Source organism: Cherax quadricarinatus, chromosome 28, assembly GCF_038502225.1.
Source record: "Cherax quadricarinatus isolate ZL_2023a chromosome 28, ASM3850222v1, whole genome shotgun sequence".
In the NCBI taxonomy this organism is placed as follows: Eukaryota; Metazoa; Arthropoda; class Malacostraca; order Decapoda; family Parastacidae; genus Cherax; species Cherax quadricarinatus.
This window is the reverse complement of record NC_091319.1, coordinates 27,613,284-27,636,909: the sequence shown is the minus strand read 5'-3', so window position 1 is coordinate 27,636,909 and position 23,626 is coordinate 27,613,284. Positions and strand designations below refer to the sequence as shown.

The window sequence follows — 23,626 nt, the reverse complement described above, 5'->3', positions numbered from 1 at the left end:
ACTTTGTCCTTGGAGACAAAGAACTTTGTCGTTGGAGGCAAAGAGGGGAATGTATGAGAGTATAGTTTTACCAACGCTCTTATATGGGTGTGAAGCATGGGTGATGAATGTTGCAGCGAGGAGAAGGCTGGAGGCAGTGGAGATGTCATGTCAGAGGGCAATGTGTGGTGTGAATATAATGCAGAGAATTCGTAGTTTGGAAGTTAGGAGGAGGTGCGGGATTACCAAAACTGTTGTCCAGAGGGCTGAGGAAGGGTTGTTGAGGTGGTTCGGACATGTAGAGAGAATGGAGCGAAACAGAGTGACTTCAAGAGTGTATCAGTCTGTAGTGGAAGGAAGGCGGGGTAGGGGTCGGCCTAGGAAAGGTTGGAGGGAGGGGGTAAAGGAGATTTTGTGTGCGAGGGGCTTGGACTTCCAGCAGGCATGCGTGAGCGTGTTTGATAGGAGTGAATGGAGACAAATGGTTTTTAATACTTGACGTGCTGTTGGAGTGTGAGCAAAGTAACATTTATGATGGGGTTCAGGGAAACCGGCAGGCCGGACTCGAGTCCTGGAGATGGGAAGTACAGTGCCTGCACTCTGAAGGAGGGGTGTTAATGTTGCAGTTTAAAAACTGTAGTGTAAAGCACCCTTCTGGCAAGATAGTGATGGAGTGAATGATGGTGAAAGTTTTTCTTTTTCGGGCCACCCTGCCTTGGTGGGAATCGGCCAGTGTGATAATAAAATAAATAAATTATATATATATATATATATATATATATATATATATATATATATATATATATATATATATATATATATATATAAATGATGTGTGTATATTACTGAAAAGGGTGTGTGGAATGCGCCCCTGTTACAACAATAGGTAAAACGCAGTGCATTGCATAACGTTTGGAAACAAATTGCGTCACAGAATGGGTGTTCTTGATAAAAGGTAATGGAGCAGGGCTGGAGGAGTGGGTAGGGAAGGGGAGAGTAGGTGGTAAACAACACACCGGCTGTATCCCAGAGGCAGGCTGGTCTAAAAAGAAAATTATTATTATAATCTAAAAGAAGCGCTAAGCCACAAGGGCTATACAGCGCTGTTCTAAAAAGAAAAGCAAAAGTTTTTCTTTTCATATTAAGTAATTTATCCAGAAGGTGTTACAAGCTCCTGGATCCGGTATTTTAACGGCCTCTTACTACACGCATGGCTTATAAGGTATGTGTGTAAATATATAAATCTGAAGACAAATAGTAATGAAAGAGTGAAAAATGGACGGGGACTGGCATGATGGTCCTGGCATGATGGTCCTGGCATGATGGTCCTGGCATGATGGTCCTGGCACATAGGTTCAACACTGTGATCCTACTTTCCCTTCCCAAAGCCCCAGAAGCTTTCATAGTATATTTATTCTCATACTCTCCAAAGACATATAGTTTATAGACCATAGAACACAATGGAATAATTTTAGAATTATCACAACTATAACATGGTTGTATCAGTGACACCAGCTGTGACCTTACTATCTACTGTCTCATCTCTGTCAGATTTCATTCTGTTATGTCAGAAATCACAGTCGTCCCATTAATTGGTCCTCTTTTTAAACTATCCACTCGTCTTCTTCTAGTCTTCAAAGACGCCGTCTTGTCGAATCACCTCTCATATACAACTTTCCTAACATGACTCTTAGTCCTGGAATTGCTTCTGTAGATTCCTGACTTTCTCAATATATTGCCAGATGTTCTAATCTACAGAACACTCGTGACTTCACCTGACCTCTCACTTCTGCTTTCCTCTTTACTTTTTGTGATCTGTGATATACGGAAGTTAGCATATACTGTACCATGAACTGCCCTTAACACTATGGTGATAATGTCTAGGTGGATTGCCATCTAACACATAGGACAGTTCACATTATTTAAATTAATGACTTCCATTACGTCATAAATGATAATTAAGTTATTTTTCAGTTGGTAAAACTTCCTTAAAAGTTGCACTGATTCATCATAAACCAAATTAAAATCGTACAGAAACTCCAGTCTTAAGTTATGGAAGAAACAGTGATTAAAAAGGTTCCAGAAATATTGCTTTACTGAATATTTAAAGTGTTATAACGTCCAGGAGAAAGTTGTGAGTACCACTATTGTAAAGAATAACAATAGTTATAACAGAAATAATTACTATTAGTAAGTAATCACAAACAGATAATTAACCTTTACAAACTATACGGAGAAATATGAATGATTGAGGAAGGTGCAGAGCCACAATGTGAGATCCAACACTGGGCCCCTGATGGTCACCCGATCAAACACTTGCTTTCTATTTTCTTACTTTTTTCCTCTTACGCACATGAGGTAATTTTATTAAACTTCTATTTGATGTGTTTAAGTGAAATTGATGATCATGTATTTATAAATAATCATATTCATGTTTATTAACTGCTTTATTAATTTTAATGTAATAATTTATAAAATAATTTTTTACATTTTTTTCATGCATAAGTGGGGTCTTTTGTGCCAAGTGTTGTTAAGCCTGATATATTCACTTAAGACAGCTTTTATTTTCGTGATTAATATTTGTTTGCACACTATGTACAGCTCTAAATGTTCTTTATTAGAGTCTGTCAGGTCTTGATGGAGAGAAAAGTTTGTCAAGTTACAACAGTCAACACCAGATATTCTCCTTGTTGATTCACTCACAGTTTTAAAAGTAGTCTAGACTTAACCTAGGATGTCGCAAACTCAAGATTTCATGTGAAACATTTCAGACAATTTGAATGAAAATAAAATCACACGCTGTGATTACATATTTTTTACGGAGTTTCTTAGTTGATTTCAGTTCATTGTGCATAGTGCACCTTAGAACAGCTTTTCATGTTAAAAATATAAAATTGATTGTGTGTCTTCGGATTCAGCCTTTAATCTTCGATGTAGTAGACTAGGTTATTTTATGACATGTAATACTACCCACTTTGTTTCCATCAGTAAGTTTAGTTAGTATACCTACACGTTGCATGTACAGCGACATGCTCCAAACATGTTCCAGACATTTTCCTAAATATTCTATTTTAACCTGGATTCACTTACTGCATTAATATCTTTCTTGAACTTTCAGGAAGTTGACAATGTGTTAGCATTAAGCTGTTAATGAACCTTATAAAATACAATGTTTAAAGTATAAGACTTTTATACTTACATTATTATAACACTGTCGTCAGCAAATATCAGGACTTATTACTGTTGAGAACATAAAATATCTAGAAAAATAGTGAACAATAATATATTTCAGAGGACGTTAATTCAAGAATGAAAAATTATTTTTGCTGTCTAATAATATCCCTTAACGCAGCTTAATATATATATAAAAAAGCACTACATCAATATACAAGACTGGTACTGCAACATGATGGAAGGGTGAAGTAATGAGGAAGAACAGTACCACACAAGAGCAGTACAGCAACACATAACAGTTCAATAACAGAACTTTACAACACACAAGAACAATGCAGTAATATACTGGAACAGTAGAGCAACATACTAGTAAATAAAATTGCAGTGCAAAAGTCATGAATAAGGCCTACCAGCTGTGTGTGTTGGGGGGAACATGAATGCTTTCTTTCAGGAGGTCACCTAACAACGAACTCTCCTAACTATATGACCTCACCTAACTATATGACCTCACCTATCTATATGACCTCACCTATCTATATGACCTCACCTATCTATATGACCTCACCTATCTATATGACCTCACCTAAGGCCACGCCTCACTATAACCACCCCTGGGGAAGGGCGCTCCTGGGAGGGGGACACAGATGGACTTCTGGAAACATGGAACTATGGGAAGCACAAAACACACACACACACACACACACACACACACACACACACACACACACACACACACACACACACACACACACACACACACACACACACACACACACACACACACAACAGATAGTGAAGAAACCTGGGTCACAGCAGTTAAAAGGAATGAGAGATGAGAACAGAGTGAGGGAAGAAAAGAGTCGGGCAGAAGGCAGAATGAAGGTGATGACAAGGACGAGGATGTTAATATAGATATAACACGCAATTGAATGAATTTCTTGATTTTCATGGCGTTTCTTTGGTAAAACAATTAGATTCCGTGTCACACACTACCTGTGAATCTGTGCAAGTCAGGACTGTGATTGACCGTGTTCACATAAAATAACATTATTTATCAGTATAGCAATAAATAATTGTATAAAACAGCTGTATCGGATATATCAACAATCAGGTGGACTTGTCAGGTTGCAGAATTAACAATATGGTGGACTTGTTAGGCTGCAGGATCAACCATGTAATGGACTTGCCAGGTAGCACGATCAGCTGCCAAAGTCAATTTCCTTAAGTTAATGTTTTGATGTCCTCTGAGGACGGTGTTATTTTGTATTAATATTGTTTTAGGACACACAGACGCCAGTATGGGGGACACTGCTGCGGAAGGTGTAGTATTAAACCATACGTGAACAATACAACATAAAAGAACAGTGCATAAAAGAATGGTATAGTAACACTCAACAAATGATACAGTAGCAAGCAAGAACAGCATAAAACTTATAAAACATTGCAAGAACAGTATGGAAAAGCGCAAGAAAAGCACACTAACATATGAGAAAGTAACAATAACAGTATAATGATACAAGAATAGAAAAGTACAGAACATAGTTGTCTAAGAAACAGATGCTAATGTGTGATACTAGTGCTCTCAGGGTATCTGCGTTCTTGTTTATAAAAAAGCTGATAGACTTCTACTAAAAGGTTATAACAATCGATCGAAGATAATAGGGGCGGAACCCAATGGAGATTTGAAAGATGGGACGAGAAATCATGAATTGATTTTGACAAAAGTGTTTTGGCTGTTTGAATGTTTTACTTTTTTTTCCATGAACCTTTTTTTTTTTATTATTTTATTTCGTTCATAACTAAAATGTCTAGCCGAACTGCCTTCAAATTTTCACCACTTGTTAACGGTAACGAGGACCAAATTCTCCGAACAATTGTCATATTTACGTGCTCTATGACCAGAGTTATTGAACCCTTTCCCAACTATGCTTAAATGGTTCAGTTAACTTCTAAAACTCTGTGCTGGAGCTTCAAACTTTCGAAAAAGATACCCCAAGAAGCTGACAACGGCGGAGAGTGAACTTCAGATGTGCAGGGGCAGATTTTACCATTATATGTATAAGAACATAAAGAAGGAACACTGCAGTAGGACTACTGACCCATGCGGAGCAGGTCCATGCCCCCCCCCCCGGATTTGTCCAATGACTCACCGAGTCTGGTCACCTCCATTCAACGAAGGAGCACGGCACCAGACCCAGCAGCACAAGCTAGTCAGGTCAAACTCACATCCACCAACACACACTCGTGTATTTATCTAACCTATTTTTAAAACTACATAACGTTTTAGCCGAAATAACTGTACTCGGGAGTTTGTTCCACTCATCCACAACTCTTACCAAACCAGTGATTTCGTATATCCTTCCTGAATCTGAATTTTTCCAACTTGAAACCATTGCTGCGAGTCCTATCTTGGCTGGAAATTTTCAGCACGCTATTTACATCCCCTTTATTTATTCCTGTTTTCCATTTATACACCTCGATCATATCCCTCCTAATTCTACGCCTTTCGAGAGAGTGCAGAATCAAGGCCCTCAGTCTATCCTCATAGGGAAGATTTCTGATACATGGGATCATCTTTGTCATCCTCCTCTGTACGTTTACCAGAGCATTTATATCCATTCTGTAATACGGTGACCAGAACTGAGCAGCATAGTCTAAATGAGGCCTAACCAAGGATATACAGAGTTGAATAACAACCTGAGGACTTCTATTATTTATACTTCTAGATATGAAGCCAAGAATTCTGTTAGCTTTATTGCGAACCCTAATGCATTGTTGTCTTAGTTTTAGATTACTGATAACCAGAACTCCTAAATCCTTTTTGCAATCAGCAGTATTATGATCTACATTATTTAGCTTATATGTGGCATGGTTATTTATCTGTCCAACATTTAGAACTTTGCATTTGTCAATATTAAACTGCATCTGCCACTTCTCCGACCATTGCACAGTCTATTCAAATCATCCTGGAGTTCTCTAGTGTCCTCATTATAATGAATTGGAAGGCCTATTTTGGTGTCATCAGGAAATTTGCTAATGTCGCTATTTATTCCCTCATCTATGTCGTTTATGTAAACTGTAAACAACAACGGGCCCAACACTGACCCCTGAGGAACACCACTTGTGACGTGCCCCCACTTTGATTTCTCCCCATTTATGCAAACACACCGCTGCTTATTTGTCAGTTATGCCTGTACCCAGGAAAAAATTTCTCCTCCTATTCCGTGTGCCTTAAGTTTCCTCAGTAGCCTCTGATGTGGAACTCTATCGAAAGCCTTACTGAAGCCCATATACACAATATATTCATTACCATGATCTACCTCCTGAAACACCTCAGTGAAAAAAGTTAGTAAATTCGTAAGACAGGAACGCCCCTTTGTAAAACCGTGTTGAGATTCATTAATCAATCTGTGCCTATCAAGATGGCTACGAATTGCTTCGGCAGTTATTGATTCCATAAATTTTCCCACTATAGTTCGAAGCCAAGGACCTGTCACCTGCCTTGAAAATAGGTATTACATTTGCCATTTTCCACTTATCAGGCACAATGCCAGTTTGTAGTGATATGTTAAAAAGATTAGCCAAATGTATGCTAAGTTCCTCTTTACATTCCTTTAACACCCTTGCAAACAGTTCATCAGGGCCTGGGAATTTGTTAGGTTTTAGTTTCTCTATTTGTCTGAGGACAATGTCACTAGTTACCGCAATCGTGCATAGTTTATCATCCTGTTCTACATAATCTATTATTTCAGGAATATCGCTAGTATTTTCCTGGGTGAAAACTGAGAGGACATGGGTGTTGAGAATTTCCCACATATCCTTATTACTGTCAGTGATCTGACCAGAGTTACTCTTAAGTGGGCCAATCTTGTCCCTAATCTTACTTCTGTATACCTGAAAGAACCCTTTAGGGCTAGTCTTTGAATTCCTTCCTCATACTCCGTTTTTGCTTTTCTTATTCCTTTTTTTATTTCTCTCTTTAATTGAATATATTGATTTCTTAACTGCCCATCCCCTCTTTTGATACGTCTATGTATGCCTCTCTTTTGACCAATGAGATATTTTAATCTATTGTTCATCCATTTGGGATAAATTTTGCTAGATCTAATTTCCCTATTGGGCACAAAAGTTGTCTGGGCACCTAGAACTATGCTCTGAAAAACGTCATATTGCCATCCAAGATCACCTACCTGACCCATAGTCAGGACATCCCAATTTACCCCACCCAGGTAAATTTTCAGTCCCATGAAGTCGGCCAAGCGAAAATCTGGGACAGAGATTTGATTGCAGTTATCTGGTTAATTCCATGATATATTGAAACTAAGTGATTTGTGATAACTTTCCCCAAGCTCATCATTAACCTCAAGATTATTAATTAGTGAATCTTCGTTGGCAAGAACCAAGTCAAGCAGATTGCTTCCTCTAGTTGGTTCTGTAACAACCTGTTTTGAAAAGCAATCCTGAACCGTATCAAGAAAGTCACTAGACTCAAGATTTCCTGTCATATTGTTCCAATTAGTTTGTCTAAAGATAAAATCTCCCATTATCACAACATTTTCATATCTAGATGCCTTATGAATTTCGTCCCATAACAGCTTACTGCACTCCCTATCAAGGTTTGGGGGCCTATAAATCACACCCAAAATTAATTTGTCACGTCCCTCGAGAAACTGTAGCCAAACAGATTCTGTGTTCCATGTTTCTAATCTTATATCATGTCTAAGACAACAATTTAAATTTTCTCTGACAGACATCGCCACTCCACCACCCTTCCTGTTGACCCTATCAGTGTGGAATAGTTTATAACCCTGTATGTTGCATTCATAAGGCATTTCTCTAAATTTCAGATTTAACCAGGTCTCTGTTATACCAATAATATCTATATTACCTACACTTGCAAGTAATCTTAGCTCATCTATCTTATTTCTTAGACTCCTATTTGTATAGTAAACCTTAAGGGAGCTAGTCACTCGTTGTTCTCTACTATCTCTGTTTGTTGATCAATTGATTTGCCATTATTTGCAATTTTATTTTGAATATTGTCTTTTATACATATCCCTGAGGTATCCCGGTAATAACTGCTGTTTTTAACCCTAATGGTGCAGCCTGACTGTTTCCCACAGACACCCATACCTCACTGATCTATCAGTTTAAATTCCTAGATAAGTCATCAATTACCTTCTCAATCGAACTGGCTAATGCAACCACTCCATCCCCAGAGAGATGAACCCCATCCCTTGCATACATATCAAGTTTGCCGAAGAATAGGTCCCAGATATCAATGAATGGGATTGCAAGCTCCTTGCAATACCTGTCTAGCCATCAATTTATACCAATTGCCCTCGACATCCATTTATTGCCCACTCCCTTTCTAGGCAAGATGCTACATATGACTGGGATTCCTCCCTTAGACCTAACTACTTCTATGGCTGACCTGTAGTTTTCCAGCAGCTCCTCTCTCCTGCCCTTCCCAATGTCATTACCCCCAGCACTAAGACAGATAATGGGCTTGTTCCCATTACCTGCCATAATATTATCCAACCTGCTGACTATGTCACCAACACTAGCTCCAGGAAGGTACACTGTCTGACCTTTCTCTGTTACAAAATGCACGGTCCATATATCTTATCTGAGAATCTCCTATTAAAATATTCTTACCCTGGTTAGCAGGGGAATCATTGGTACCTTCAACCTCACTAACCATTGAAGTACACTCGTCTTGGAAACAGAGAATCGATTTCCTACCTTCACATCTTCTCTATTAACTCTCCTCATCTTTCTTCCTGAACTATGAACCACTTGCCACTTAAAGCGGCTGCCACTATCACTACTGTTGACCATTTCCTCCTTACCAGCTAAATCCTTCTCTCACACACCCCCAAACTCATCTGTGCGAAGCTTCAGCCTATTTTCCTCCTGAAGAAGTAGAACCTCTTTCTTCAACACTTGAACTTGAGGTTCTAAAACACTACAACATGCCATGGTGCTTGGTAACAGCCCGCGCTAACTCCCAAGATTATTATTATAATCAAGGGGGAAGCGCTAAACCCGGAGGATTATACAGCGCCTGGGGGGGATGTGGAAGGCATTCAGGCTTAATTCGGGGAACTGGAGCACAGATCCAATTCCCTAAATCAAGAGCCCCTCACCAACATCAAGGAGCCTTCCTTGAGGGCTAACTCCCAAGAGCTTAGGCAGGTATGACCACACCTGACTTTTTTTTTAGTGAATTTTTTTAGTATATTTCTGAACAGCTTCAATATTTAAAGGCTGATGCATCTTAGTGAGCTTGACTTATCTTTTACTACTGCTCTGGTGGTTTCCTGAACACAAGATTCACGCTGCTGTTGGCTGCCATTAGTCACAGTTAACGAATTTTATTGAATAAATAGAGTTATTCATATTTTAATCAGCAATACAGAAATGCTTTTTTTGACCTCAAAATTTTACTGACGATGCAGTTTATAAAAAGGATAACCAATAGTTTAGTCTGAACCGAACGAATTTGAAATTTTCCTGAAATAGTTAAGGGGGCTGTCGCTGCTGTATATACACACCCACCTGACTCACCATCAATAAGGATATCAAGGATAACAACCATTCAACTTTTATTTTACAGCGTTAATTAATAAAAAAAAGTTACCTTTGAGAGGACTTCTGACGTAGTTGTCTATCTTCTTTTGAAGCAAGAACCCTAGGTTTGTGTTTTATGGGGGCAGATAATTATTAAAAGTTACAAACACCATCTGCAATGCGTCAATGTGTACTTTTCCAGCACGTAAGGCTGCCAATATTTTATACTGTATATATAATCCCTGATATATATTCCACGAGAAGAATAGTTATTTGTTGTGGAAATTGTTTAGGTGATGATAGGTAACAAAGAATATCTACGTAAATTCATTTTTATTAATGGGGTTTGTAATGTGAACAGTTATATTCTGGACAATTTAAATTATTATAATCAAAAAAGCGCTAAGCCACAAGGGCTATACAGCGCTGCAGGGTAGTGAAGGAAGCAAGGGAATTGGATGGCAGAAGGGAGGGGGGATGATCAGCAGGTTACAGAAAACAGCGGGGCAGGGGATAGTACGGGGGTAGAGGGTAGCAAGAGATTGAAGTAGAAAGGGCTGAAGGTATCAGAATTTGTGAAGTCAGTCAGTCGTTGTCAAAAAGTCAATGAGAGAGTCCGGATGAAAGGTGGGTCCATCAGCGAGAAGGGAAGGTAAAGAGAGAGCAGCGGAGCGAAGACGACGACAGAGGTAAATTCTGCGTGCTCGTTGATAAAGTGGGCAGTCCAACAGAATGTGGCTGACTGATAATGGAGCTTGGCAATTCTCACAGAGAGGAGCAAGACGCCTCTCCATGAGATATCCATGAGTAAGACGAGTATGGCCAATGCGAAGACGGGAGAGAGTAGTCTCCCAACCTCGACACTGGTGATAAGAAGACGGCCAGTAACCTATACTCGGTTTAATAGACTGAAGTTTGTTGCCGAGCATAGTAGACCAACGTTGTTGCCAACGGATGTGAAGGTGGGAAGATATTGCAGCAAAATAGTCCATAAATGGAATACCTCTATAAGAAACTGGTAGGTCATGTACTGCTGACCGCGCAGCAGTGTCTGCCTGTTCATTGCCCTGTACATCAACATGACCAGGGACCCAACAAAAAACAATATCTTTATGCTTGGTAAAGATGCGGCGTAGCCAAAGTTGGATACGGAGGACTAAAGGGTGAGGTGTATCAAATTTTTGTGTAGCCTGTAAAGCACCAAACGAGTCTGAGACAACCACAAATGATGACACAGGCATAGATGCAATACGGATAAGTGCTGTAAGGATGGCATATAATTCAGCAGTAAAAATACTAGCCGAAGATAGTAAATGCCCTTGTACGACGCTGTCCGGAAACACTGCTGCGAATCCTACGCCGTCAGAAGACTTAGAGCCATCTGTGTACACAGCAATGGCATGAGAATGAGAGTGAAAGTGGTCAAGAAAAAGAGCGGGAAGCGACCGTAGACAGTTGGGCTTTCGAGCAAAGGAGGGAGAAAGAACAGACTCGAACAGCTGGAACTTCCCAGGGGGGTAGGGAAAAGTGAGATGCTACATGTACATAGAAATGTGGTAGTTGAAGAGAAGACAAGAGCGAATGAAGGCGAAGAGAGAAGGGACGGAGTAAACACGGGCGGCGAACAAATAAAGAATGTCTACTAATATCAGTGACCATTCTATAAATGGAAGGATTGCGGAGATCATGAGAGCGTACATAGTAGCGCAGGCAATGGGCATCACGGCGGTCGGATAAGGATGGAACGTTCGCTTCTGCATAGAGGCTCTCGACAGGGGAAGAGCGGAAAGCACCAAGGCATAAACGTGATCCTTGGTGATGAATGGGGTTAAGGCTAGAGAGAGTAGCAGGAGATGCCACTGAATAGATCTGGTCACCATAATCAAGTTTCGATAAAATAAGGGTGGAATGTAGGCGAAGGAGGGTTCGACGATCAGCTCCCCACGAAAGATGAGCAAGGGTTTTAAGAAGGTTCAGCCGGCTGTGACAAGTTGCCTTCAGAGAGGTAATGTGAGGTTTCCAGGATAACCTACGATCAAAGAGGAGGCCCAGAAACTTGACTATCACGTTCAGGGATACGGGAGCCATAGAGGTACAAAGGATGATCGGAGATGACAGAGCGTCTAGTGAAAGTGATTTGGTGGGTTTTAGTGCTGGAAAATTTAAACCCACGTGTGGTGGCCCAATTGGAAACACGGTCGACTGCATGTTGGAGAGAAACTGTAAGGAGGTGACAGTCAGCGCCTGCACAGGCAATAGCGAAGTCATCAACATAGAGTGATGACCAAATATTTGATGGAAGACTGGAGGCCAAATCATTAATAGCAAGGAGAAAAAGTGTTGTGCTCAGAACACATCCCTGGGGGACACCTTCAGCTTGATAAAGTCCGGGGAGAGCACATTATTAACCCGAACACGGAAATGCCTGTCAGTTAAAAAGTTCTTAAGGAAGGATGGTAGATTGCCTCGAAGGCCTAAGGAGTGGGCTTGGGCTAAAATATTATACCTCCAAGTTGTGTCATATGCCTTCTCAAGGTCAAAAAATATGGCAATAACTGAGTGGTTATTCGCAAAGGCATTACGAACATACGTATCCAAGCGTAGTAAGGGGTCTATGGTAGAACGTCCCTTACGAAAGCCATATTGACGAGTGGAGAGACTGTTGTGTGTCTCTAAATACCACACTAAACGTCTATTTACTAGGCGTTCCATTACTTTGCAAACTGCACTGGTAAGAGCAATGGGACAATAGTGGGAGGTTTCATGTCCCGTAGTGCCTGGTTTGCAGAAAGGGAGAACAATGGCGGATTTCCACAGCTGTGGAAGAACTCCTTGTGACCAAATAAGATTGTAAAGGCGTAATAGGACTGCAAGGGCTGACTGATGTAAATGTTGTAGCATACGAATATGAATGTCGTCGGGCCCAGCTGCCGATGATCGACAAGCTGAGAGTGTTGCCTCCAGTTCTTGAAGTGTAAAAGGCACATTATACTGTTCTTCTCTGAGAGAAGAAAAGTCCAAGGGTGCTAACTCTCTGGCAGACTTTGAGGAAAGAAATGAGGGGCATAGATGGAGTCCCTGAGAAATACGGACCAGATGATTGCCAATTTCATTGGCAACATCTAGTGGGTTTGCTATATCAACACCGGCAACCCGCAGAACAGGAGCCGGGTCAGGAGAATATTTACCACTCAGTTTTCGTACTTTTTTCCAGACTGCACTCATAGAGGAAGCAGAGGTGATGGTGGAGACATAATCTCGCCAGCAAGTGCGTTTAGCGTCACGGATGACACGGCGAGCGATCGCACGCTTCTGTTTAAAATCAAGGAGTCGCTCTGTGGTTCTATTGTACCGGTACCTGCCCCATGCAGCGCGTTTCAAACGTACTGCACGAGCACAAGCAGGAGACCACCAAGGCTCGCATTTTTGAGAATGCCTGCCCGAAGTTTGGGGTATAGAATGAGAAGCTGCGGTGAAAACGGAGGACGAGAAGAGGTGTAAAAGCTCATCGATGGAGGACGAAGAAGGAACCTCTTTAAAAACAGTTAGGTGTGAGTAAAGGTTCCAATTTGCCCGATTAAATTGCCAGCGTGGGGTGCGAAGAGGTGGCGAATATGAAGGGGAAGTAAGAATGATTGGGAAATGATCACTGTCATGTAAGTCCGGGAGAACAGACCAAGTGAAGTCTAATGCAGCGGAGGAAGAGCAAACTGAGAGATCGATGCAAGAGAGAGTATGAGTCCGAGGATCAAAATGGGTGAGTACCTGTATTTAAAACATGGAGGGGGTGGGTGGCAAGAAAAGCCTCTAACTGAATTCCACGGGAATCACAGTGAGACCCCCCCAGAGGAAATGGTGGGCATTAAAATCACCAAGTAACAGAATCGGTGGCGGTAATGACGAAACAAGGAAGGCAAAATCCGGAATAGATAATGCCCGAGAAGGAGAGAGATATAAAGAACAGAGCGTATACCACCTATGTAAGTGGATACGGGCTGCTGTGTAATGCAGCGAAGTATGAACAAATAGCTGATGGTACGGAATATCAGTGCGGAGAAGAAGGGCACTTTCATTTAAGGTCCCATCAGGAAAAGGATCTGAAGAATACAATAAATTATAGCCTGAGATGTGAGAAATAACAGCAGAGTGTAATTTTGGTTCCTGTAAGCAAACACCAACAGGGGCAAACTGGGAGAGTAACATCTGAAGCTCACCCCGATTACCCCTGAGGCCGCATATATTCCACTGTAAATAGGACATGATTGGCAATGAGAAAGATACTTGAAATCTGCAGGTAAGGGTTCCTACGGACTAGAAGGGTTAGAAAAGTCCACATGCGGAGGCAGTGGAAAATGTTCAAGCAGCGAAGGAACGGTGCGCTGTGAAGAAAGGAGTTGCGCAGATGGAGAAGAGGAGAGAGAAAGAGTGGAAGATGCATCAGTGTCCATTGATGGTTTGGTCTCTGCAATATATTCAGAGATTGCTTCAAGTGTTTCGGAATTCAGAGATGTCGTATGGGAGACAATATTGGGAATGGTAGGGGGAGGATGAGTAGAGATTGGAACTGTATTGGACTGTACCAAGGTAGGGGGGGGGCGAAATGGTGGAGGGAACTGGAGAAGCGTGGCAGGGGACAGAAGAGGCAGGAACCTGGGAGGTGGCAGAAGTGGAAGAAACTTGGGAGGGAACAGGGGAGGAAGGTACATTACAAGGAGGAGGGTGAACCTCTGCACTTGTAACTGAGCCAGTGAGAGGGGAAGAACTAGGGACAGAGACAGGGAGGGTAAAATGAGGAGGTGGAAGATGGGTAGGAGGTGTTACCGGACCTTTTTTTGACTTTTGAGAAGTAGAGGGACGATTGGGAGGAGGTGTCGTACGAGGTCTCGTCGATACTGAGGCTTGTGAGAGAGAACTCGAAGAAGCGAGATTAGACTGAGGCGTTGAAGTAGGGACGTCTAAGCCGAGGACAGCAAAAGGATTAGATACAGGAGTGATTATGGGAGAGGTAACCACAGAGGTGGGTGTAGAAGATGGGATACTAGAAGTGGGGGGACGTTTTGAAACACGGGAATAAGAAACACGTGGGAGTCTCCCTTGGAGGCGGAGATGAGAAACTCCCATGGCATAAGGGAGACCTTCTGTCTCTTTGAGGTAACGGATTTTCCGCTCGTTTAAATAGACCTGACAACGGCGAGAGTACGAAGGGTGAGCCTCATGACAGTTAAGGCAAGAGGGAGGTCGATTGCAAGACGTATTAGAATGGTCATCGGCACCACAGACTGGGCATTCGGCGATAGATCTGCAATATTTCGCTGGATGGCCAAATCGCCAGCAATTTCTACACTCTTGTGGTGTAGGGATCACCTTTCGAACTTGTAACCGATGTCCTGCTATATAAACTGAGGATGGGAGTTCTCGGCTGTCAAAAGTTAAACGAGCCACATTGCTAGGGTATCGTCTCCGCCCACGGGCAGGAAGAACGTAAGTGTCTACCTTAAGGATTGGGAGATCTTGGAGTTTCAGCTGTTCTAGAATGTCAGTGCCACACGTCTGGAAATTTTGTTGAACTATGGTATGGGGCAGAATGACGGTACCACTACAAGAATTGAGGGAATGATGTTTTTCAAGAGTGACAGGAACAGTATCGATATGGGAAAGACGAGAGAGCTCATGAGCCTGGGTAGCATTCTGTACGGTAATGATGCGCGTACCGCTCTTAAGAGCATGAAAAGAAATATCTTTACCAACATGGCGTAGGAGTGCCTTGCCAATACTATGGTCAGAAAGATAGGCAGTAGAGGAAGTTGGTCGTAAAGTGAAGAATTTAGTCCACTGTTCAGTCTGAAACTGAGCGTGGAAAGGTAGTGAAGGACGTGTCGATCGTTTCTGAGAAGAACGAGAAGGTGGAGAAGTATCATCAGCAGGTAATTGTCGGTGGCGTTTAGGCGTGGGACCAGAGTTGGTCCGACGTGTAACGGATCGGCGATTTGAAAATTGCCGCACCGTAGAGGGAGAGGCCGGAAGCATAGTCAGAGGAGAGCGAAGGTCCGATAAATCGAAGGAGTCAGTCGAGGCCTCAGTACCTGAAGCGGGTGAGGAAACAGCACCGGCAATAGGTACAGAGGCATGAGGAATGTCTGAAGAGTGGTCCAAAGACGAGGCGGGGTCAGAACGGGGTGCGGTATCAAGAAGGGGCCCGGGGGTACCAGGTTCATGGACTAGGGCTGCCATGGTTAGGTTACTTCTTTCTTTTTGTTTTTAAGAAAAAAAAGAAAGAAAATAAAAATAAAAAAAAGAAAAAAAAAGGGGGGACCGGGGAGGGATAGGTCCTAGGAGGAATGAAAGGGCTAGAAATCTCCCTCCGTGCCCAAGAGGACCTCAGCACCGCAAGTAGCGCAGATGCAGCATGGAACCCGTGCCATACCCTACCCATCATGCTAGTAAACTAACAATCCGGGATAGCAACCTCACATCTGCCGAGCTACCTCGGTGGACAAAAGAGAGGGCGGCCGGATATCCGCCACAAAGCATACCTCCTTCGGCCACCACCCCCGGAATCCGAAAGGTGGCTTCCAGAGATACACTCGTCGCCCGAAAGACACCCAAAGCTACTCCGGGATACCGGAGAGGGATCGGGACATCTCCAGGCGATCCAGATTCCACGGCAAACTACGCCACCGCTAAGAACCTCAACGGAATGGGATGGACCCCGGTATCCTTTCTCCTACCTAGGAACTAGCGCGCCTGTGGGAGAAATCCCAAAGACAAAAAGAGGAAAGGCAAAAGGGAGGAGTGGGGAGGAGGAGGAGGAAAGGAAAAAGAGGAGGATGGGATAGGGGAGGGGAGATTGGGGGGTAATTAGGTTCGGTCTGAGGAAGAAGACCGATAGGTCTAATTCCTCAGACCAAGAGCCTCTTCACCACGCCAAGGAGCCCCCCTTGAAGAGGTGGACAATTTAAAAAAGAAGCTTTATTTTGGTAAGCAAATTTAGTAACGTAACCCAACCACACCTAGCCAAGCCTACCCTAGACTAGCCTTGAAATGGTCGATTAGATTAGGCTGGGTAATATTATTTTTGCTTATATGAAAAAGGTCTTTTTCCACAGGAACAAGGCACTGAACACTAGATAATTCACATAATAACAACACCCGGGAGCAAAGTGAACACTTGACTGTGTACCATATCGAATGTTGTGGTTTTTCTAATTTGGTCTTTTATTTTGTAATCTAAGTATTCTTAGATAAGATAAGATAAAATAAGATTTCGTTCGGATTTTTAACCCCGGAGGGTTAGCCACCCAGGATAACCCAAGAAAGTCAGTGCGTCATCGAGGACTGTCTAACTTATTTCCATTGGGGTCCTTAATCTTGTCCCCCAGGATGCGACCCACACCAGTCGACTAACACCCAGGTACCTATTTTCTGCTAGGTGAACAGGACAATAGGTGTAAGGAAACGTGTCGAAATGTTTCCACCCGCCGGGAATCGAACCCGGGCCCTCCGTGTGTGAAGCGGGAGCTTTAGCCACCAGGCCACCGGGCCACCGGTGATTTTGTCATCTCATCTTCGTCTGAAAAATTCTTATGAATATCATGAAGACAGAAATGAAGTCCTCAATGAAAGTGCTAAACAGTAATGATCCACTGCTTGATAAGATGAGATCTCAGTTCCATGGGTCTTCTACACGCGTAGCGAGTGAACATTCAAAAAATATGGTTATGGCTCTATTTGGTATTTTATTCTACGATTGAAGTTAAAGCTAGAAATTATAACAAAAAGAATTAACAAATAGGAGTCTTAGTGAATATGTGAGCTTAACGTAGGAACACGGTTATAACTAATATGCGCCTCCACAGAGGGTGAGGTGTTCGAAAATGTAGTGGCGATATTTTGAACTTGTTCTGCGACATATTAAACATGCATTTCCTTTGAGCCATTCCTTCAAGGAATGATTGCCTTGAGAGTTAGTACAATGCTGAAAGCCACTGGGTACTGCTTAATTTCCTTTTTACCAATTCTAGAATGAATGAATGAACGAGAAAGAGAGAGAGAGAGAGAGAGAGAGAGAGAGAGAGAGAGAGAGAGAGAGAGAGAGAGAGAGAGAGAGAGAGAGAAAGGAAAAGAAGTTGAGAGAGAGAGAGAGAGAGAGAGAGAGAGAGAGAGAGAGAGAGAGAGAGGGAAGGAGAGGAAGAGGAAGGGAGGTGAAAAAGGGAGTGGTAGACAAAGGTAATGAGAGGGAAAACGTGGGAGGTAGGAAGATAGAGGCAGGAAGAGGGAGGGTCAGAGAGGGAGGTAGAAAAAGAGAGGGAGGGAGAGGAGGAAGAAAATGAGAGGGAGGGAGAGGAGGAAGAAAAAAAGAGGGAGGGAGAGGAGGGAGGAAGAAAAAAAAGGGAGGGAGAGGAGGGAGGAAGAAAAAGAGAGGGAGGGGAGGAAAAGATAGTGGGATGGATTTGAGTAAGATTTACCACAGATTTGCAAGTGAAATTCGTCTTCAAAGTGTATGCATTCGTGGTCACACAGGAGGCCCATGATATCTTTCCGAGCGTATTTTTTATATCGACAATATACCGTAGTTAAAGCACTGATCTGGTGGTTTTAAGAGTGCCTTACACTGGGTTTGAGTTCTGCCCGTTCCATGAGTATATTCATTAAACTTGGAATTGTTTGATTCCAAGCAATAACTGGAGAATGCCTCTTTCGACTGGATATAAACTTGGGTAGCATTGAAAATTGGGTAGGTCAAATGTTTGTTAGTGGGATGAATTGTAAAGGACCTGCCTAGTATGGGCCAACAGGCCTGCTGCGGTGTTCCTCCTTTCTTATGTTCTTATGTTCTTATGTTCTTATGAAAGGAAGGTTTCCATTAATACAGGGTGGTATATGCTTTAACCTTCTAATTCTATTAAATAAACTGCACTAACTAAAGAATGTCTCTTCCGAGAAGCTTCAAACCTTAAACGCTGGTGTATCTTAGAGAAATACTTGCATTTATTTTGGGCAGTGTAGATGGCAATTTTCTTTTTTTGTTGAATGCATTTAGAAAACTTAAATATGGATTTTCAATCGATAGTTAATGAATGCCTCATCTGATCATTGTGTTTCAGAAAACTGAAACACATTGTAAACTAGCAGTTCTTAATTATTGCGAATTTATTGAGCTTTTTAAATTCTATTTTTAGTATTGCTTTATAACAGAGCAGATCACATACCCAGGTACGGATTACTTTCACTATGCCTTTCATATATAACCTGAGAACGCATCTTAATGACAAGCTAGGTTCCCTAGTGATTGTCTTGAGCCGAAGCGATCAAGTGTGCAATGAAGAGGATGCCGTCGACACTGCTAATCCAGGAACTCTATGCAAGGAGTACACTGACTAGAGACCCTCCCCCTCCCCTCCCCCTTGGTCATACCCGTCTGGTGCATGTAAAGCTGCTTACTGTATGTGAAGCAGCTGTAGTTTACGCACCACTCAAGAGATCAATGAAGTTCTTGCGGTGTCTCGTCAGAAACCTTATGACGAAGGATGGCGATAGCCTGGTCAGTTGGGACGTTGGTGACCAACGAAACAACATCCAAATTAACGAGTTCCTTGTCCAGTGTCAGTCTCTTTGATCCATCTGAATAGAATATCGCCAGAGTGTCGAAGGTGTGCACAACTGATAGTGCCAAGCAAATGGCAAAGGGATTTTGCCGGAACCCCGGTTAATTTGAAAGGATCAATGCCTATGCATAGTCCTGCTCTCCCGACTATACAATATATGCCTATGCTTACAATATTCTCTCTATTCTTGAAATCTTGATCTCTAAACTAAACATTTAATAATGGTTTTAATTTTGCAAAAGTGCCTATTTTTATCAGCTTGTCTTTTACATAAAAACTTCATGGTAGAAAAAAAATGAACAATATGACCCCGGGTTACCTGGAGGTTACCTCGCTAGTTTAATTTCCCATAAGAATATTTTTTGGTCATTTCTTATTTTTATTCAGTCAAACAGTGTTTTACGCGTGATGGGATAATCATGGCAAAATTATCAGACTCGGGTGGCAGGTTAGCTAACCTTCCTATGGTGTAGAAATATACCTAGTTGGACGAATCTTATTGTGGCTAGCTGGTCTAGTGGCTAACGCGACGGGCTGGAGTTTTGAGACTCTCTGACCGCGGGTTCAATCCCGGCCGGGGTATGGTTCGGGTGGCAGGTTTGACACAACAAATGAACAAGAGCTAACATATTTCCTCACATTCACTGGTCTGACTGAATACTGTTAAGCAGCATCTCAACATCAACCTTGTACAGTGCTTTAATATACCCCGTTCCTTTTATTTGTCTGATTATTTGTCATAAGTGATTATTTACCATATTGTTAAAAGTGTATGACTCAAATATTTTTAGCTTTAACATTATTCTTATTCCATATTTTCATATTTGTTCGTGATTAACAGCAATTTATTCTCTTTTACTTAGACACATAAGGTGCTAATTAAGGTGCTGAATCATGTGCTAAAGTGTTATATTTTCTTTGTTATATATATCCAGTAGCTCCTTTATTTTTAGCTTTAAAATAATTATCATTTTTCGATAATTTTTTTTTTATAATTTCAGCAGTTTATTTCTCTACGTGCCTCTTATGAATACAAATATCCATCCTGATATCAACCTCTTATTGAACTGCGCAAATAATCCTAACAGTAATTGCCATTACTACACTGCTAGTCAGGCTAAAACTTCTCAGTGCCAGGAAGAACATTAAAGTTTTCAGCTATAATGTTAGATCATTGAGCAAACACTAAGATGTCCTCCTTGCATTACTGAAGTCTCTAAATGCTACTATAACTTCCATTATTCTTGCTGAAACCTGGCTCAGACAAGACTTGACAGACATATTTGCCATACCTGGTTACACAGCCATACATAAATGCAGGCCTGATCAACTAGGAGGAGGCACTGCCATCTATTACTCTGATGAACTGGAATGTATGAAATTTACTTGCTCAAGGGACGATAATGGTGAATATATAATGGCTAAATTCACATACAAAATCTTTAAAAACATATAACAGTTGGAGCAGTCGCAAATCACCACACAAATACTTACACTTTTAGTGGTAACCTTAGAAATCTGATAACCTAGTAAAAGTTGAATAAAACAGTACTTACAACTGCTTGCTACTACCTTCTATAACTAGGCCAACAAGAATCTCTGAAACAATTGCCTCATTACTTGACCATATCTGGACCAACACATCTTCACTACAAGCAGGTATAATCACAAACACTAGAGACCACTATCCCACCTTTCTCATAACTAACTTAGGCAAATTGCTTGAAGAATCGAGAAAGATCTCATTTTGCCTGCATGACGAGCCATCGGTAAATAATTTAATATAAGCACTAGGTGACATTGACTGGCAGAGAGAGCTAGCTGACAGCAATAATATTGACATATGTCAAAACTTTTTTTTACATAAAACTCAAAACCTTTATAAGATGCATTGTCCGATCAAAACGAAGATGATCACAGCAAAGAGACTAAACAGCCAATGGCTAACAAATAGTATCCTCAAATCCATTGATGAAAAGCACCAACTTTAAGAACTGTTCAGATTAGGACTGATTTCTAAAGAAATGGCTAAACAATACACATCAATAAGCACAAACTAATACGAAAATCAAAACAAATATATTACGACAATAGATTTATTGAAGTAAAAAGTGATATGACAAGGAGAGACAAGAGACAAGCAACAAAACAATATGTAGATTTAGCTTTCATTTGTTGTATGAAATGTGCATCAGAGAATTAATTTTGAAAATCATTGGAATGATCTCATATTTTATACGTAGTACAACAAGATTACTATGACAGTAATCATTTGTTCCCATAGAAAAAAAAATATATAATGGGTTCTTTGGTATAATCAGGAATAGATAAGCAGTTCTTGCCAGATTGATGCTCTGGTATATGTCACTCTGGAAATACACTGATAAAGCTCTTTCCATAAACAATAACCTTGAACAAATTTTTTTACAAGCGCTGCTACATAATGTATTATAATGTGACCAAACTAATACTTGTACAACTCCAACTATAAACTAACTCTTCCCTAAGAAGCAACTTGCAGTTTTTTTCACTCTTGGTCAAGTTTCTATCTTCACGGATATATCAGATTTTGCTTTATACGGGTAACTCGTAATAAAACGCATCTGAAATTAAAAACTGAACGTCATACGAATACTCACTCCAAATAATATCATAATTTAAAATTTTAATCAAATAAAATGGTAACCCTGTCATTCAGTCAAACCATTTTTGAAGTACGTGGACAGTTTGAACATCTTATAAACAACTATGAGAGCGGCTCTCTCTCATAAGTATATGCACTATTTCTGTGTACAAGGTCACCCAGCATTAATATTTAATACAACGCATTTAAGCCAATATTTATAATCAAGTATACTAATCCAACTGTTAAGACAATGTCCAACAGCCTTACTAACTCCTTTCAAACTGGCTTTAACATCGACCCTGTTAACAGTTATCTGGATATTTTAATCTTACACATCATTACGCCTCCCAAAACAGTCTTCTCACTCTTTTTCCCCAGTATACATACTTCCAATGTTTTTCTCAGTTACATCCCATTCATCCATTTAATAATTCTCCACTTACCTAGGGCACCTGAATAAGCGGTTGCATTGAACACACATCGTATCAGCATGGTCATTCAACATATTGCATTGGCGAAGTTATCCATTGTAACAGCATAATTATCCTTCATATCGTAGTTGCACAGTAACATACCACTCTTTAGAAACAACTGTACTTCCTTTACGGTGAATGTCATGGCTGCTAGAATCCCAAGGAGCACTATTCACTAAATGTACACTAAACCCATGCGAGTCATTCAATACTAAAAGCATATGAGCAATCATAGCACTGTCTCTCAGAGAGGTCCTCGCACTCGTGTTTCAAGCACCTGACACAACACAGTACTACAGGCGACTGCTGCGCTACCAGAAACAACAATGCTCAATGTTTGGTCAGGTGGTTTGGTAAGTTTAAAGACTTTCATCTACGCAATAGGTATCACGGCTGCATATCACCTATTCACCACTAGAAATCACAGTAGATTTTAAGTGAATGTAAACTGAGGTATGTTGACTTTTTATTACCTTTAAATCCTATCTGTGAGACGAGGATCATTAAGAATCCATGTAACCTGTAAACAACTAGTCAAGGATAGTTTAATGTTTACTATAGGAGATATTCTCAACTCTAGGGGTGTGCATATACTAAGGTATATACTCCACTTTGCACTAACAGTCCTGCTCTCAGTATATACACATCCAGAGAGAAATACTTTTCGTTATGTATGCAATAATGTGTTGAGAAACAATTCGAGGTCTATATATCCTTGAATACACTAATAACTCGCACATAGGAGACAGAGAAGCTTACGACGACGTTCCAGTCCGACTTGGATCATTTACAGTCACACCGAAGCGTCGTCGTAAGCTTCTCTCTTCTATGTGCGGGTTATTTGCGTATTGTTCCAGGCAAGGTATTGTGGCTTTTTGTACATGAATGGTATACAATACCGACAAGAAGAAAATTAGACACAATAAAGTTACCCAGAGGCTGCATGTGTCTAATTTTCATCTTGTGTCTTTATGTTTTTCATACCACTGAATGTTCGCCAAACGTTGTACAGTTGTGGTAAGCAGTGATCACAGTGTTTGGGAAACTAGACGAATTTCGGTTCCAGTGCGATTCATACACAAGTATCCCCATTAATTCATAAGCCCAGCCTCCTCTACTTCAATACACACAAAAGGAATAGTAGAGGGTGGTCATAAGATTCCAAGGAAGAAAAATATGAAAACCTATGTGAATGC

General features: G+C 41.1%; 1 long non-coding RNA gene across 1 annotated transcript in view; it reads right to left on the bottom strand.

Annotated features, from left to right (window-relative positions):
* Positions 1–22,721, bottom strand: part of LOC138853354 (uncharacterized) — a 75,887-nt gene extending 53,166 nt beyond the window's left edge. The window contains exon 1 of the long non-coding RNA XR_011392554.1: positions 22,401–22,721. This is a non-coding gene — a long non-coding RNA (uncharacterized lncRNA). The remainder of the gene's footprint in view (positions 1–22,400) is intronic.
* Between the last annotated feature and the right edge of the window lie 905 nt (positions 22,722–23,626).